This window comes from Callorhinus ursinus, unplaced genomic scaffold (genome assembly GCF_003265705.2).
Source record: "Callorhinus ursinus isolate GAN/ISIS: 27379988/994484 unplaced genomic scaffold, GSC_fseal_2.0 scaffold2, whole genome shotgun sequence".
Lineage (NCBI taxonomy): Eukaryota > Metazoa > Chordata > Mammalia > Carnivora > Otariidae > Callorhinus > Callorhinus ursinus.
This window is the reverse complement of record NW_027397064.1, coordinates 35,557,300-35,573,145: the sequence shown is the minus strand read 5'-3', so window position 1 is coordinate 35,573,145 and position 15,846 is coordinate 35,557,300. Positions and strand designations below refer to the sequence as shown.

Below are 15,846 nucleotides of genomic sequence, written 5' to 3'. Positions count from 1 at the left end.
GTATATAGCTCAGTGTTTTTTAGTATATTTATAAAGTTGTACAACCGTCAGCACAATTTTAGAATATTCTCATTACCTCCTCCCAAAAAAACCCCATGCTCATTAGCAGCCGTTCCCTTTCTCCTCTCCACCCACCCTTCTATAAACTACTAATCTACTATCAGTCTCTATATTTTCCTATTCTGGTCATTTTGAGTGAATGGAACCATACCATCTGTGGTCTTTTGTGACTGGCTTCTTTCACTTAGCATGATGTTTTCAGAGTTCATCCATGTTGTAGCATGTGTCAATACTTCATTCCTTTTTATTGCCAAATAATATTTTATTGTATGAATATACCATATTTTTTTTCAATCATCAGTTGATGAACATATAGTTTGTTTCTACTTTTGGATATTGTGAAGGTGCTGCTATGAATATTCATGTTCAAATTTTTGTGTGAATACATGTTTTTACTTTTCTTGGGTATATACCTGAGAGTGTAAATCCTGGGTCATATGGTAACTCTGTGGTTAACCTTTTGAGGAAGTACTAGACTGTTTTCCACAGCAGCTACACCACTTTACATTCTCATCAGCAGTTCCTGAGGATTCTAATTCCTCCATACTCTTGCCATTATTATTATCTCGCCTTGTTATCTGTTTTTTTTGATTATATCCATGCTAATGGGTGTGAAGTGGTATCACATGGTGGTTTTGATTTGAATTTCCCTGGTGACTAATGACGTTAAGCATCTTTCCATGGGCTTATTGATCATTTGTATATCTTCTTTGGAGGAATATCTGCTCATAGCCTTTGCCCCTCTTCAAAATGGATTTGTGTTTATATTATTGGGTTATAAGAGTTATTTATGTATTCTAGATAAAAGTCCCTAATCAGTCATATGAGCTTCAATATTTTCTCTCCTTCTATGGGTGTCATTTTAGTTTCTTAATGATGAAACACAAAGGTTTTTAATTTTTAATGAAATCCAAAATGTCTATTTTTTCTTTTTTTACATGTGCCTCTATTGTCATAATTAAAAAGCCATTGTCTAATCCGGGGTCATGAAGATTTACCCCTCCATTTTCTTCTAAGAATTTTATAGTTTTATCTCTTACAGTTATGTCTTTTACCCATTTTGAAATTTTTTTTTTGAGAGGGAGGGAGTGACAGAGAGAGAGAGAGTGGGGAGGGGCAGAGGGAGAGGGAGAGAGAGAATCCTAAGCAGACTTCACACTCAGCACAGAGCCCGACATGGGGCTTGATCTCACAACCCTGAGATCATGACCTGAGCCGAAATTAAGTCAGACGCTTAACCAACTGAGCCACCTATGCACCCCACTAAATTTTGTGTATGGTGGGAGTTAGGGGTCCAATGTCAATCTTTTGCATATGGATATCCAGTTGTTTCTCCACAATCTTGCATTTTCGAGCTTTTATTTATTTCCAGAATGCTCTTCTGTCTTCTTTTTGGCTGTTGAAGTCCTTTGAGTCAGCTCAGCTTTTGCTTCCTATAAGTCTTTTGACCACCTTAAGTTAAAGTGATTTCTCTCCTTTTAACTTATCTTTTCATGGGTATGTACCTTTTCTCTCTGCATAACTAGAGCCCAAAACTTTACCTTATACCCTCTGAGACCTATGAAGTATCAACTGATCAGTGTCCCTTAATGTCCCTTTGATAGTCCCTGACTATCAAAGTCAGTGGAAGACTGGAAGAGTAATAGGCTTTGGTCCTATAATTCTGATGTTCTTAATAGTTTCATGTGTGACTATGTTTGAGTTGCAGGAGGTTATCAGAGGTGTTACAGCTATTTCATGTTGATATCCTGTAGATTCTTATGACCTTATTGACAATTATGTTAAGTACTTTAACAATTCTAGTTTATACTGCATTTTATTTATTTAAAAAAATTTTTAAAAGTTTTTATTTATTTATTTGACACAGAGAGAGCAAGCAAGCGAGAGAGAGAGAGAACAAGCACAAGCAGGGGGAATGGCAGGAGGGGAGAAGCAGACTCCCCGCTGAGCAAGGAGCCCGATGTGAGGTTTGATCCCAGGACCCGGGATCATGACCTGAGCCGAAGGCAGACACTTAACCGACTGAGTCACCCAGGTGCTCCTTTACTGAATTTTAAAGAATAATAATATTGACATTTATATAAAGCTTTCAGGATTTGGTAAATAATTTCTAATATTTGCTTTTTGTGTGAAAAGAATTTGGGAATAAGGTCTCTTATGAAAAATTCTGTTATTCATATTCATATTAGATATTCTTATTATGAATATCTAATATGCTTTTACCTTCAATGATTGACAGAATGAGACAGTTTTTGTAACACTGTAGATTAGTGAATATTCTGCAAATTAGTATGGGTGTTTTTTTCCTGAATTATACATTGGTGACCCTGCCATTTCCTGGTTTAATAGAGAATTGTCTGCCATTTGGTTTCTCAGTGAGGATGTGGTTTAGGGAATAGGGTTGTATTTCATGAGAAATTCTGTAGGTTGTTTTGTTCCCTTTAGTGATTGATTGATAGAATGGGATATGTCTTATGCACATATGGCAGATCAGTAGATATTCTATAAGATGTACTTGTTTTTTTCTGAGGTTTATAATACTGAACCACCCACCTATGCAGACGTATGAGGACAGGTCTTCCGTGAGGTATTCTTGGGAAGGTGGCATCCACAAGTTCTACATTCCTTGATACTTTAAAATCCAATAATCTCACAATTCTGTAATATATAAAATATTCCCAGATATAACTAGCTCCTTTCCAAATGGCCACAGGAGCCTAGAAGAGCAAAACCAGTCTCTCAATAATGTCACAAGATTTTGCTTAGGAAATTGAAATTGTCTTTTTGATACTATGTTTTTTCATTGCATTTCTTGTTCTGCTGGAGGTTTCCAGAACAGTGCAGTGTTAGTAACTGCAGGCTACTTCCTTCCTTACCCCTTTCTGAGATATTAGAATGGTCTGGGTGATCTGATGACTGGTTCAGAGATGGTTGTTTTATTATCTCAGAGTGAGTGGTTTAAAAAGACAATTGACACAGAATTACCCTCAAAGTGTGTGTGTGTGCTCATTTAGTATATATTGTACTCTGCGTTTTTATAGGATGTGTGCAGTGGCAATTTGTACTCTATAATACAGATGAGATATCTGGTTTCTCAAGGCTGTCCTCTGAGTTAATCAGGTGGAACTGTCTTCCAGATGTGTCAGATGGTTCCAGGCAAGTAGTAACTATTTATAGTTGCTTCTCCATTGGTGCCGGAAGTAACTTGGCTCTCCCCTGAATTCCCTCGGCATTTTATCTACTCTCTTGCTGCTCTCATCACCTTCCACCCCGTGTTGTCGTTTAGCTCTAGCTGTCTACCTTATCTCCCTGTTTCCTTTTCACATAGTTTGACTCATGATGTTCACTTAATAGATGTGGTAATCACGGGTGTTGGACATCAAATATTCCAGTTCTCAGCTTTCTGGGCAGGTGATAGAATCATACTTCCGACCGCCTTTGGCTACATGACTCGCTTTGGCATAGAAGTTATGCATGTCACTTTCAGGGGAAAGCATTTAATAGCCAGTGTTCAACTCCACTTTTCCTTCCTCTTAACTGTGATTGTGTGATGGGATGAAATCTGAGTCTCCGAATGACTTCCAAAACTGGAGCCCCCTGTTGACCAGCAAAAGACGTGTAGTTTGAGTAAAAAATATATTTTTAATGCTTTAAATAGTTGAGATGTTGGGGTTGTTTGTACACATCATAACCTAGCCCATTCTGACAGATGCACTAGATCTGTACTTCCAATACAGTAGCCACCAGCCATGTGTGGCTATCAAACCCTTGAAATATGGCTGTCCAGTTGGAGATGTGCCATATGTATGAAACACATACTGGATTTTGAAGACTTAGTATGAAAAAAGTATGTAAAATATCCCATTAGTAATTTTTAAATGTGGTTTGCATGTTGAAATGATATTTTGGGTATAGTGGGTTAAATAAAGTATATTATTAAAATTTATTCCCCCTGTTTATTTTTTAAAAATTATCCATGTGATTGTATTATCTTTCTGTTGGACAGTGCTGCACTGAACCATAAACTTATTGAAGACAAGAGCTCTATCTTTCACTCTTGTTCTCCTACAACATCCCACAGTATCTGGGATATGGGATATGTTAAATAAATATAAGTTTAATGAGTGAACTATGCCTCCATTTATATTTAGTTTAACATTAATGCAGTATTCACCATGAAGCTTATTTGTATTTTTGTGTTTAATAATTTCCTCTTTTAGTTCCTTTAGCTAAAGAATAAAAATGCTCAATCTTTTTAAACCATCAGGAAATTGAATGCAATGCTTTTATGTTGTTTGTGTTATATTAATGTTTTAAAACGTTGCACACTGCAAAAATGCTGGGATTATGGTTATTAAATATGTGGCCTAATCAAAATTTTAGCATGGTTAATCCCAATGGCCAGCATTTTTTTATCATTGTAAAAATAACCAAGAAGTCCCTATTTGTTTAGTCATATTGTGACCTTTATTTATTTGCCAATGTCATCCATTTTTGTTATTTATATTGTATTATTGTTTTGCCTTATGCTACAAATCAAAAGGAAACAGGGAGAAACAGAGCACCCTGAGAACCTTCTGCAACAACAAATGTGGATGACTCCTTTTATGAGGAAGCAGGGCTTTCAGGTTCTAGATGAATGAGACAGAAAGCAAAATAGGTGGTGAAAGGAGCCCTTGAAAGTAACATGCCTTGGGGCAACTGGGTGGCTCAGTCAGTTAAGCATCTGCCTTCAGCTTAGGTCATGATCTCAGGGTCCTGGGATGGAACCCTGCATTGGGGCTCCCTACTCAGTTGGGAGTCTGCTTCTCCCTCTCCCTCTGCTCCTCCCCCCAGCTCATTCTCTCTCTCTCTCTCTCACTCTCTCTTTCAAATAAATAAATAAAGTCTTTATATAAAAAAAGTAACATGTCTTTAAAAAATAAAGAGTGGAGCATAGGGAATATAGTCAATGGTATTGTAATAATGTTGCATGGTGACAAATGGTAGCTATGCTTGTGGTGAGCATAGCAAACTTAGATTTAAACGTAGACTTGTTGAATCACTATGTTGTACACCTGAAACTAATGTAAATTGTGTGTCAACTATACTTCAACCAAAAAACAAAAGAGTAGGCTGAGACTTTTAGGAAAAAAAAACAGGTGGAGGAAACACGAAGTAACAAAGATGCTAGAAAAAATTACAAGCACTTAATAAATTATAGCTATTGGCATAGGATTGTATGAACCTGGAGGGAGTTATGGAAGGACATATACTAGGCTATTCTATTGGCTCAGGAGGCACAGGGGAAGGAGATAGATACCTCCATCAAAAGAAGCAAGGACTTGTCCACAAACCAACTTACATATAATTTGCACAAAATCCTATGTTATGAGTACATGCATAGAAATACATATGACACGGTGGTTACCAAAATATTAGTGATAATTCTCTTTCTGGGTGGTGGCTGAATTTTGGATAATTTTACTTTCTTTGTCATACATTTGACTTCTTTTTCCAAATGGGCATTTTGTTTAATCAGTAAATAATCTGATCTGGCATTTTTGCATTTATGACAAAGTTTAAAGTTTAGGACCAAGTTTAAGGATCCAATCAGACGTTGTCTCTATTAGTTGTATTCCACTGAAATGACTGTCAAGTTATTATACATAAAAAAGAGAAGTAATTAGAAATGTATTAAATAAATGTGTTCATTTCAGTTACCAGGGACTATTTTAAATGCACCTATTAATAAGTGTGGTATCCTCTTCCATGAGTTAGCCTTCAATTTCCTTTCTAACTGACAAAGCGAAATAGCTGGTTCAGATTATGGAAGCATCTTATCTGAAAGTGAACATTTCTTCAGAAAGAAAGAAAATACTTTTGTAAGATTATAAAGGATTTGGGAATTACGCCATGAGGGCACATGCTGAGCAATGTAAGTTTTTGAGGCAGGGTGCCAAGTTTTGTCAAAGAAAGGCAAATATGGGGTTTGTTTTGCAATATCTGGAAAATTTGGAACTCTAATTTCTTGGGAAATCTTTCCAAGATAAATTTAGTGTGAAGACATTCTACTTCAAAAAATTACATATAGCAAGAGGAAAGTAAAAACAAAGTGCAACAAGATGTTGATGAGAAAAGGAGGCTTTTCTCCTCCCAAAGAGATTGTGACCTTGTTCAATTCAGTTTCGAGTCTGACAACCTCATAGAAAACATCCTTGTAAGGTTAATTTTGCTGAAACTCCTGAGTAAGGGCAAAGTAAAAGAATTATCTTTCACCATCAGTTCACTTTTCTTCATCTTTAAAAGATGAGGTGTTATGTATTCAAAAGTATTCTGAATCTCTGGGCGTTCCTGAGCAAGTCATTGAAACTTTCTGGGTCCCATTTTTCTCATTTGTCTAATATGGAGGATTTGGATTGTAAAACCTGCTGTGTTTTCTCCTAGGTTTTATTTTTTAAAATAAAATGAAACTTTCTATGATTTTTGACATAAACTGTTTGATGTATATCATTAAAAAAAAGATTTTTTTTTTTTTATCAAGGTTTGGTTCTTCTATGATGTGAAAAGCCCTGCGGGTGAGTTTAGAGTGTTGCCTAGACCTATGACTTCCCCCAACGTGCCTTTGAGTTTTCCACACACTTTGAAAGCCTCTGCTTGGTTGCCACAAGGGTTGTGGTGATTGACAGGAAGAATCCAATCGATACGGGTTCATGTCTGTATCTACAATATGGCTGTCCAGACTTGGAGACTCAGAAATACTCACTCCATCTTGGGGTAAGTATCCCTTGCCCTCAAGTCTTCTTGGAAACACCCTGCTGATGGTGACTCTGCCTGCCTTTGGTGGGACATCTGCTCAGGTTCTTGAAGAAACACAGTCTGGGCCTTTATCAGACAAGTCCCAGCTGCTCTGAGAGGCTCCTGGCCAGAACAGTGCATGTAGGTGTGAACTCTGGAGCCGTAGAAGACAATACATGCATTTTGCTCTGGGACCATTTCTCTTCATTCCTCTTCATCAGCTTTGGAGCTGGTAGGAGTCAGTCCAGGAGATTTTTGAACAACTTTTGAAGGTAAATTCCAGGTGACCTTGAAACTTGACTGTCTGAAGGAGGGTATTTTAAGCCTGCCTGATATGTTTACCGTACTCTAATTGAAGAAAACTTGTGAATGGTTTATTCATTAATACTGCATTTATTGAGTGCCTACCAAATGCCATCTTGGTGACAAATATGAAAAAACAAAACAGGATAATGCAATAAAGACTAGGAGATACTAATTGAGGAACTAATTAAGAATTGGATAGCTTCATTAAGGAGATAGCATTTTCTTCCTGGTGAAAAGAAAGAGCCAGCCATAAGGTCTGATGTTAGGATATTTCAGGCAGAGGGACTAGCCTCTGGAAAGATAGGATGAGCTTCATATGTTCAAAGAGCAGAAAGAAGGCCAATGTGGTCAGAGTACAGTGTGTGCTGGAGAGAATGACAGGAGTTGAGGTCACAGAGGTGGGCCGCTGTGAGGTCAGGTGAACCTTGTAGGGAAAAGTTTGGATTTCATTGTAAGAGCATTGTGAGGGTTTAAGCAGGAGAAGGATACCATCTGATTTGTGTTTCTCATGGCTCCTCTGGCTATTCGGTGGAGAATAGATGACTGGAAGAGTATGGAGGAGGATTAGGGAGTTAGTAATCCAGTAATCCAGGTAAGAGATGATGGTGACTCGGACAAGATTAGTGGCGACTGAGAAGGAGAGAGATGTCATGGCTTTGGGACATATTTTAGGGGAGAGTCCATGAGGCTTTTAATGGATGCTTATAGAAGAATAAGAAAAAGCACAAATCAAGGATGATTCCTTTGTTTTGGTTTTGAATAACTGGGTGGATGGTGGTTCCATTTACTGAGGATGGAAGACCTGGAGAGGGACTGGTTTGGAAGCACACGAAGAATTCTGTTTTTGCCGTTAAGTTTGAGCTGCCCATTAGATATTGAAGGGGTGATGTCAGAGAGGTCGCTTGGACCTCAATGGAAAGGCCCAGACTGGAGATTTAAATTTGGGAATCATTTGTGCTGACCTAGTATGAATTTTGAAAAGTGAGATAAATTACGGGACTGGCTTATAATTTTCTCTTGAGTGTGTGCTACTTTCAGTCAGGAAAAAAAAACAACGATCTTTTATAGAATGATATGGTAATTATTACTTATTGCTTAGGCTTTTTGTAATCATTGATTATCAGACAGAATAACCACATTGCTTTTATCTGATAATTAGAGTTAATTTGCAAGTACTGATAATAGGCTGACTCACTGAATAAACAAAATACAGAGCACAAAGTTTATCTCCACAATCATGTGGGTGAAGTTTCTCTTCATGTCTTTGTAGGCTCAGGGTTGCTGAATTCTTGAGAGTTTAATTCAGAATTTTCATTGGTAAGCCAATGGCTTTATTCTCTAATAATATTGTGTACTTCGGGAGAAACGCTTTGGGGGAAGTTCTTTTCCCCACCCCCAACTCACCCTCATCTGAGCTGTACCTTTGAAAGCTGTTTGCACTGGCTGACCTGGAAGCTTGGAAGCCAGCTGTGATAATAGAGATGCTTCACCTTATTGAGTGTCCACTAAATGTCTGTCACCATCCTGGGTGTTTTGCATAGGTTATCTTGGAATTTTACTAACCCCTCTGCAATGTTGGCATTTTTATTTCCCTTTTAATGGTGAGTAAACAAAAGCTTAAGGTCACGTGGCTAGTAAATGGCAGAGTCTGGATTCACCTCTACGTCTGTCTGTCTGGTTCCAAACTTATTTACAATTTATTCTGCCAGGTTGTTAAACTACCAAAATTCCCCTTACTTTATTCTCCCAGCCCTGTTTTCCACTATCAACCCTTTTATATCTTTCTAGCCAACTACTCAATTAGCTACCACCCACATTTCTCTTTTTAAAAATGGTCACCGGAGATGCACATGCCCACCCTGTGATACTTTCTATCTATAGATTTCAGTCCTTGCCATACCTGCCTTCTCCTCAACCATGCCCTTCTTCTACATTTTAGGATTCTATTAGTTAAGCAAACCTCATGTTCTTTAGCTTTTCCCTTCAACGTTTCCCTATACTCTTGCCAAAACTCAATCTTGGCCTCATTCTAAGTTATAAGTTCCTGAGCCAAATCCATCCCTAGTGGTCACTTCTTCCACTTTCTCTGGCTCTCAGATTGAGGAGCAGGGGTCAGCAAATTTCCTGCTTCCCATCACAAACAGACTATTGTTTGCTCATTGTCTCTCAAGAACTTAGGTTTTGAACTGTTCTCTATCGTTGTATACCACACTTTTTCTATCTTATATTCAGCTCACACCTTCTGCTTGCTTCTCGCCCCATGGAGAGCCTGTTTTTGTAGACTTCCTCTCTTTCTTCTAGCATCTCAGGAACTTAAGCCCTTACCTGCTGCTTCTGCCCCTGGCTTCACAGATCTCTGGCCCCTGGATCTTAAGCAAGTTTATCTCTGTGATACTCTTGCTCCTTACAGGCACTGCCACACTTCTCATTCGCAATGGTCTTCTCAGATGATTTTGGTTATGGGTCTACCTCTTCTCAGTCTTCTCTCCTATTGAATCTTGGCTTTATTCTCATTGTTAACAGCTGCTTGCCTCATCTATTGCCCTTACGTGCCACACTGGCCTCACTTGCCTTCCTGTCCATATGGACGTTTTGGTCCACCATTTAAACTCAGGGCTTGCTAGTTTCATGGCCTTCAGGTTCTGGTTCCCATGTCTTACTTTACTTTTTCTGCAAAACTACAATTCTGAATAGACTCCACCATATGATTTCTCTACTCCTGCTCTCACATTACTGAGCTAAAAAAAAAAAAAAAAAGTCATAAACCTGTTTTTTTTTTTTTTTTTTTTTTTACAATAAGGAAAATTTATTATAACACTTTTGCACATAGTCAAAAGTCCCATGGTTAGTTAAATCATTGACTCATAACATAATCAGAAAACCTGGGATCTTTCCATTCTCCCCCCACCTGTTGTTCCTACTAGGTTAGCTTCAGTCTAACTAGTTATCTTTATTTTTTTAAAATTCTTTTTTTAATTTTATTTATTTATTTGAAAGAGAGAATGAAAGAGAGAGAGAGAGCATGAGAGGGCGGAGGGTCAGAGGGAGAAGCAGACTCCCTGCTCAGCAGGGAGCCCGATGTGGGACTCTATCCCGGGACTCCAGGATCATGACCTGAGCGGAAGGCAGTGGCTTAACCAACTGAGCCACCCAGGCGCCCCTAACTAGTTATCTTTATGATTACAGGACAGCAGCTGCAGTTCTGGGGGCCATAGAGAAATAACACTCAGCAGAAAAGTTGGTCTGATTGATCTTGCCACAATTATCAACCCACAATTAGACTTCTGACTCCATTGCAATCTCACTGCTAATTAGCTCCCACATGTGTTCCCCAATGGGACTAGTCTGAGTTTTTTCCAATCCCAATCTTATTAAGACTCAAAATTTTCTCCCTTATCTGTTCCTATAGCCAATACACTTTGGTCCTCTACATTCACTCCATTTTACCTACCCCTGATAAGTGACTCTTCCTGAAGCATGGTGTTGAGTGTGCTACCTTTTTCAACACACTTGCAGTGGATCCCTCAAGTTCAGACTCGTTTGTGTGACATTCAAGATCCATCATGATCTGGCCCTATACTAAGTTTTCAATCTTAACTTCCATTACTCCTATTCATCTACCCAGTGAGCCAATCAGACTGAAAATTCCTGATCATTCTTTCAATGCTTCCAGGTTTTTTCCACCTCTATTTTTGTTCCATTTTTCTGAAGAGGACATCCCCTCAACTCTGCAAATGAAATTACTACACACTTTAAGGTTTAACTCCAGTGTTACTTACTATAAAATCTTTCCTGATTTCCCTAATTCCCAGCAAGAAATTACAGTGTTTTCTGAATTTTGAAGTTAATTATTTTTGTCATTCTTTATTTTGTATGATTATTTTTATATACCTCCATATCAATTGGTCTGTAGCCCCAGTTTTTAATATTTCCCACTAATATTATTTGAACAGTTCTTCAAGTGTTTGGTTGTTTTAGTTGTTGTTTAGACTTTTTTTTTCTGGCCTCTGATCCTAGTATCTGCTCTGTGCTTAGAGGACATCTGGCTTCGGAGCCCTCTGGGACTAGACATAATTTTGCCTGGAAAAAGCCCAAACACTATAACAAAAATTGTTCCCCTGGGTATTTAGTTCTACTGATATGAGGTTGTTTGTGTCTTTTCAGTTTTATGTATGTATGTATGTATTTATTTATGATTTTATTTATTTGAGAGAGAGAGAGTACGAGCAGGGGGAGGAGCAGAGGGAGAAGGACAAGTAGACTCCATGCTGAGCGTGGAGCCCAATGCAGGGCTTGATCCCATGGCCCTGAGATCATGACTGAGATCACAACCAGAGCTGAAACTGGGCGTTGGATGCTCAACTGACTGAGCCACCTGGGTGCCCCTGTCTTTTCAGTTTTAATACAGTGTTTTAATTAAAAAACATAGCAAAGAAGATTTAAACAAGTATTATTAAGTTAACATTGAGGTACCCAGTTTTTTTTAAACATGACTTAACTACATTGATCTTATCTTTAAATCTGTCTCCTTCTCTCCATTCACACTGCTGGTACCTCATTTCTGATGCTCAGCACCCCTCTCTGCCACTAGTTTCTTCCTACTGCTATCTGTCCACAGCAGAGTTGTCTCTACCCCAAACAAATCTTGTGATGCCACTTCTCTGCTTATACACACTTTCTGATTCTCTGTTGCTTCTAGAAGTAAGTCCAAATTCACCTGTGGGACTTGAAATTCTCTTGAAATTCCCAGTTGCCTTCCTCATGATCTTCTGAGGACTGAACTATCCTCATTTCTTACCCCTGCAAATTCCCATTGATCATTTAAGACAAGCTCAAATATTACCTTGTCTGTGAGACTCTTCCTGCCATCCTCGGAGAGTGGCTCCTATTCTGTACCCTTCCTTCCCTCTTTCCTTCCTTCCTCCTTCCTTCCTTCCTTCCTTCCTTCCTTCCTTCCTTCCTTCCTTCCTTCCTTCCTTCCTTCCTTCCTTCTTGTGTTGAAATCCAGGTGGTGAAAAATGCTGGTATATAACACATAAGTCCTTATTTTATTGTATTTTTTTTTTTAAATCAAGTTTTTATTTAAATTCTAGTAAGTAACATATAGTGTAATATTAGTTCCAGGAGTAGAATTTAGTGATTCATCACTTAGATATAACACCCAGTCTTTAAGTATGGACTGTATGAGAGTGTACAGGGAAAAGTACAAGAAAATGACAATATAGAAGGATTGGTTGGGATCAAATTTGAAAACCTCGGAAGCATTAGAAATACTTAGTGCCTGATTAGATGTCGTGGAATGCAGAAAGTGGAAGAAAATAGAATAATCCCCAAATTTCTGTCTTGAGTGACACAGTAGGTATATGAACATCCACAGAGATAGGAAATAAAAGGAAAGAGGAGGCCAGGCGGGTAGTATGAGCTTAGTTTTGATGTACCGCTAAGATACCTGAGACGACATGTTCAGCTCACGGTGGGATTTGTGGATTTCACCTGAGCTCAGGTGACATAAATTTCTAGGGGGTTCCAATAAGCAAAAGGCAGTTGATGTATACCTTTCTTTTGTTTCCATACCAAACTGTAACATAATTATCTGTTGATGTGCCTTGGTTCCTTCATAAAGACACAGACTCATTATTCCATCTGGTATTCTATCACATTCTTTTGTACATAAATATTTCATTTAACATGAGAGAATGAATATGTGAGTTCACTTAGCTGTGCCTTAATCATGAGTGATTGAAAAATGTAATTAAGTCATTTAGTAAATAATTTATTGAGCACCTTCTATGTACTTGGCAGTGTCCTTGACACTGGAAATACAGCAGTGAAAATGACAGTGGGGGGACAATAAGAAAATAAATAAACAAGATAATAACTGATAATAGCTAGTACTACAGAGTTTTTGTTATGTGTCAGGCCCCGTTTAACATGAATTTAAAATGTTAATCCTCACAAAATCCTATAAAGTAGGTGGTAATAAGTTCTATGAGGGAAATTAAATAGGGTAATACAGAAACAAGTGACTCCCCCAGAGGTGGTAGTTCAGTACTTTGGTTAGAATGGTCAGAGAAGGCTCTCAGAGGTTACATTTGAGCTGAGCTGTGAAGGAGCTAGCCATCAGGAGATCTGGAGGAGGGATGTTGTATGCACAGTTCAAGTAAATTAAAAATCTTTTTTTTTTTTAGTGCTAAAAGAACAAAAACTTTTCTTAAGCATTGAAGTTACATTCACTAGCCTTAAAATACACCACATTTCCATCCACCTACAATCAATCAAACCAGCAGTAGTTCTCCCTGTACAATGTGAGGTTAGGTCAAACGATCTTCCAATGTACATTAAATCACCCACTTGGCTCCTGTGGGTGGGGCTTGGGGAATTACACCTTACCTTTCTAAGCACTAATGTATGACAAAGATCCTCAGGGAAATTATATGAAAACAGATGTAAAGAAACGATTCTGACTTTAAAGTAAATGAAGTTTGGCAACACTAAATCATAGAGGTGGGCGCCTGGGTGGCTCAGTTGGTTAAGCGACTGCCTTCCGCTCAGGTCATGATCCCGGAGTCCTGGGATCGAGTCCCACATTGGGCTCCCGGCTCAGCGGGGAGCCTGCTTCTCCCTCTGACCCTCTCCCCTCTCATGCTGTTTCTTTCTCTCTTTCTCTCAAATAAATAAATCATGGAGGTTGTGTCCGCTTTATCTGCTCAGATTACATTCTTAATGAGAAAGTTCTCAAGAACAAGCAGTGATAAGCCATCCCTTTTTTATTCATCTTTTCCCTCAGCTATATATGTATTTTGCAAAGAAATCATATTGACACATAACATTTACTCCTTGTCAACCATTTAGGGCAACTCTGAAGACTAGTTGTTGGAAATACCTTTTATTATCCTTCCTGTTCTCAGATAGAGTTTCTTTTTTTTTTTAAATTTTATTTATTTACTTTTGAGAGAATGAGAAAGAGGGAGAAGAGGGGTAGATGGGGAGGGAGAGGGGAGGGAGAGGGACAAGCAGACTCCGTGCTGAGTGCGGAGCCCGACTTGGGGCTCCATCTCAGGGTCCTGAGCCAGAATCAAGAGTCTGATGCTTAACTGACTGAGCCACCCAGGCACTCCTTAGAGTTTTTGATGAGAACATGATGGCTTAAAAGTAGAGAGGAAGTTTGTTAAGGGCCTGAAATGTCTGTCTATTCTAGAAAGGAGATTCCACTTTCCAAAATTTATCTATAATAATCAGTAAAATAAATCAATGTGGAAGACCTCAGATGAGGGGCATGATGAAAATTAGTACCATACTATAGAAAAGAAGCTGAGAAGAGATATTCCAATCCAGTTGCCTCAGTTTACAAATGGGGAAAGGCCAACTCTTCAAAGTCACAGCCTTGAAGTAATGGGATTCTGGATAGCATTTCCTGGTAGACTTTCGAGTTTACCTAGCATTTTGCATGTATAATCTTATCTGTAGATTTGGATCATTTTAACTTAAATAAGAGGCTTTGTAATAGTGTCATAAATTTTAAATTTATATTGTTTTGTCTTCAAGAGCAATGGCTTAATTTATATGGGCAGTTTGTATTTAACTATGGGAAAGTAAAAATGCATGTTATTCTATTTGGCTTACCAAATTAATGAAACAATTTTTGTCTGAATTTTTATTAACAGTGGTGTGCTTTGATCAGTAGAATTTGCACATATATTGTATTGGTTAGTTTGGGCTGTCATAACAAAATAACATAGACTAGGTGACTTAAACAACAGAAATTTATTTTCTTACTGTTCTAGAGGCTGGAAATCTAAGCTTAAGGTGCTAGCAGTGTTGGTGTCTTTGGGTTACAGATGGCTGCCTTCCCTCTGTGTGCTCACATGGTCTTTGGTGTGTGCATGTGGAGAGAGTGAGCAAGTGAGCTTTCTGGTGTCTTTTCTTATAAGGACAGATCATCTGGGATTGAGGCCCCACCCTTATGATCTCCTTTAATCTTAATTTCTTCCTTAACAGCTCCATCTCCAAATATAGTTACAGTGGAGCTAGGTCTTCAACATAGGCATTTTGGGGGGGCACAAACTTTCAGTCCATAGCATATATAGAAGTCTAAAACTGACAAAGTAAAGAGACAATGAACAGTAAGGGACCCTATATATTTCTACTATCTTTTTGGCTTCCTATTTTCACATTATTTCCACTTCCATTGATGCCCAAACACTTCGCAAATTTAAGTGCCTAATGCCAGAGAAGAGTTAGGAATTTGCTGACGGACAGTAGGGAAAGTTATACTTTTAACTGTCTTTAAACCTCCCCCATGAAAACAACCTAAATTCAAGGGATGAATGAATGAAGAAAATGTGGTATATGCATATAATGGAATATTGTTCAGCCTTTAAAAAAAAAAGGAAATTGTGCTGTATGTGACAATATGGATGATCCTAGAAGACATTACGCTAAATGAAATAATAGTCCAAAGGACAAATACTGCATGATTCCATTATATAAGGTACCTAAAATAGTTAAATTTGTAGGAGCAGAGAGTAGAATGGTGGTTATCAGGGGCTGGGGGGAAGGAGCAATGGGGAGTTGCTATTCAATGGGTATAAAGTTTCAGTTATACAAAATAAGTAAGTTCTAGAGATCTGTTGTATAACACTATGCCTATAGTTAACAATACTGTATTATGCACTTAAAAATTTGTTAAGAAGGTAGATCTCA

General features: G+C 38.2%; 1 protein-coding gene across 6 annotated transcripts in view; it reads left to right on the top strand.

Moving 5' to 3' along the window:
* PLCL1 (phospholipase C like 1 (inactive)) overlaps positions 1-15,846 on the top strand; it is a 336,787-nt gene that overhangs the window by 149,294 nt on the left and 171,647 nt on the right. Inside the window, exon 1 of one of the 6 annotated variants that reach the window (XM_073880765.1) lies at positions 6,691-6,816. The exons of the other annotated variants lie outside the window; for them this stretch is intronic. The gene's annotated coding sequence lies outside the window, so the exon portion shown is untranslated. Of the gene's footprint in view, positions 1-6,690; positions 6,817-15,846 lie in introns of those variants that run through there. 6 annotated transcript variants of the gene reach the window in all.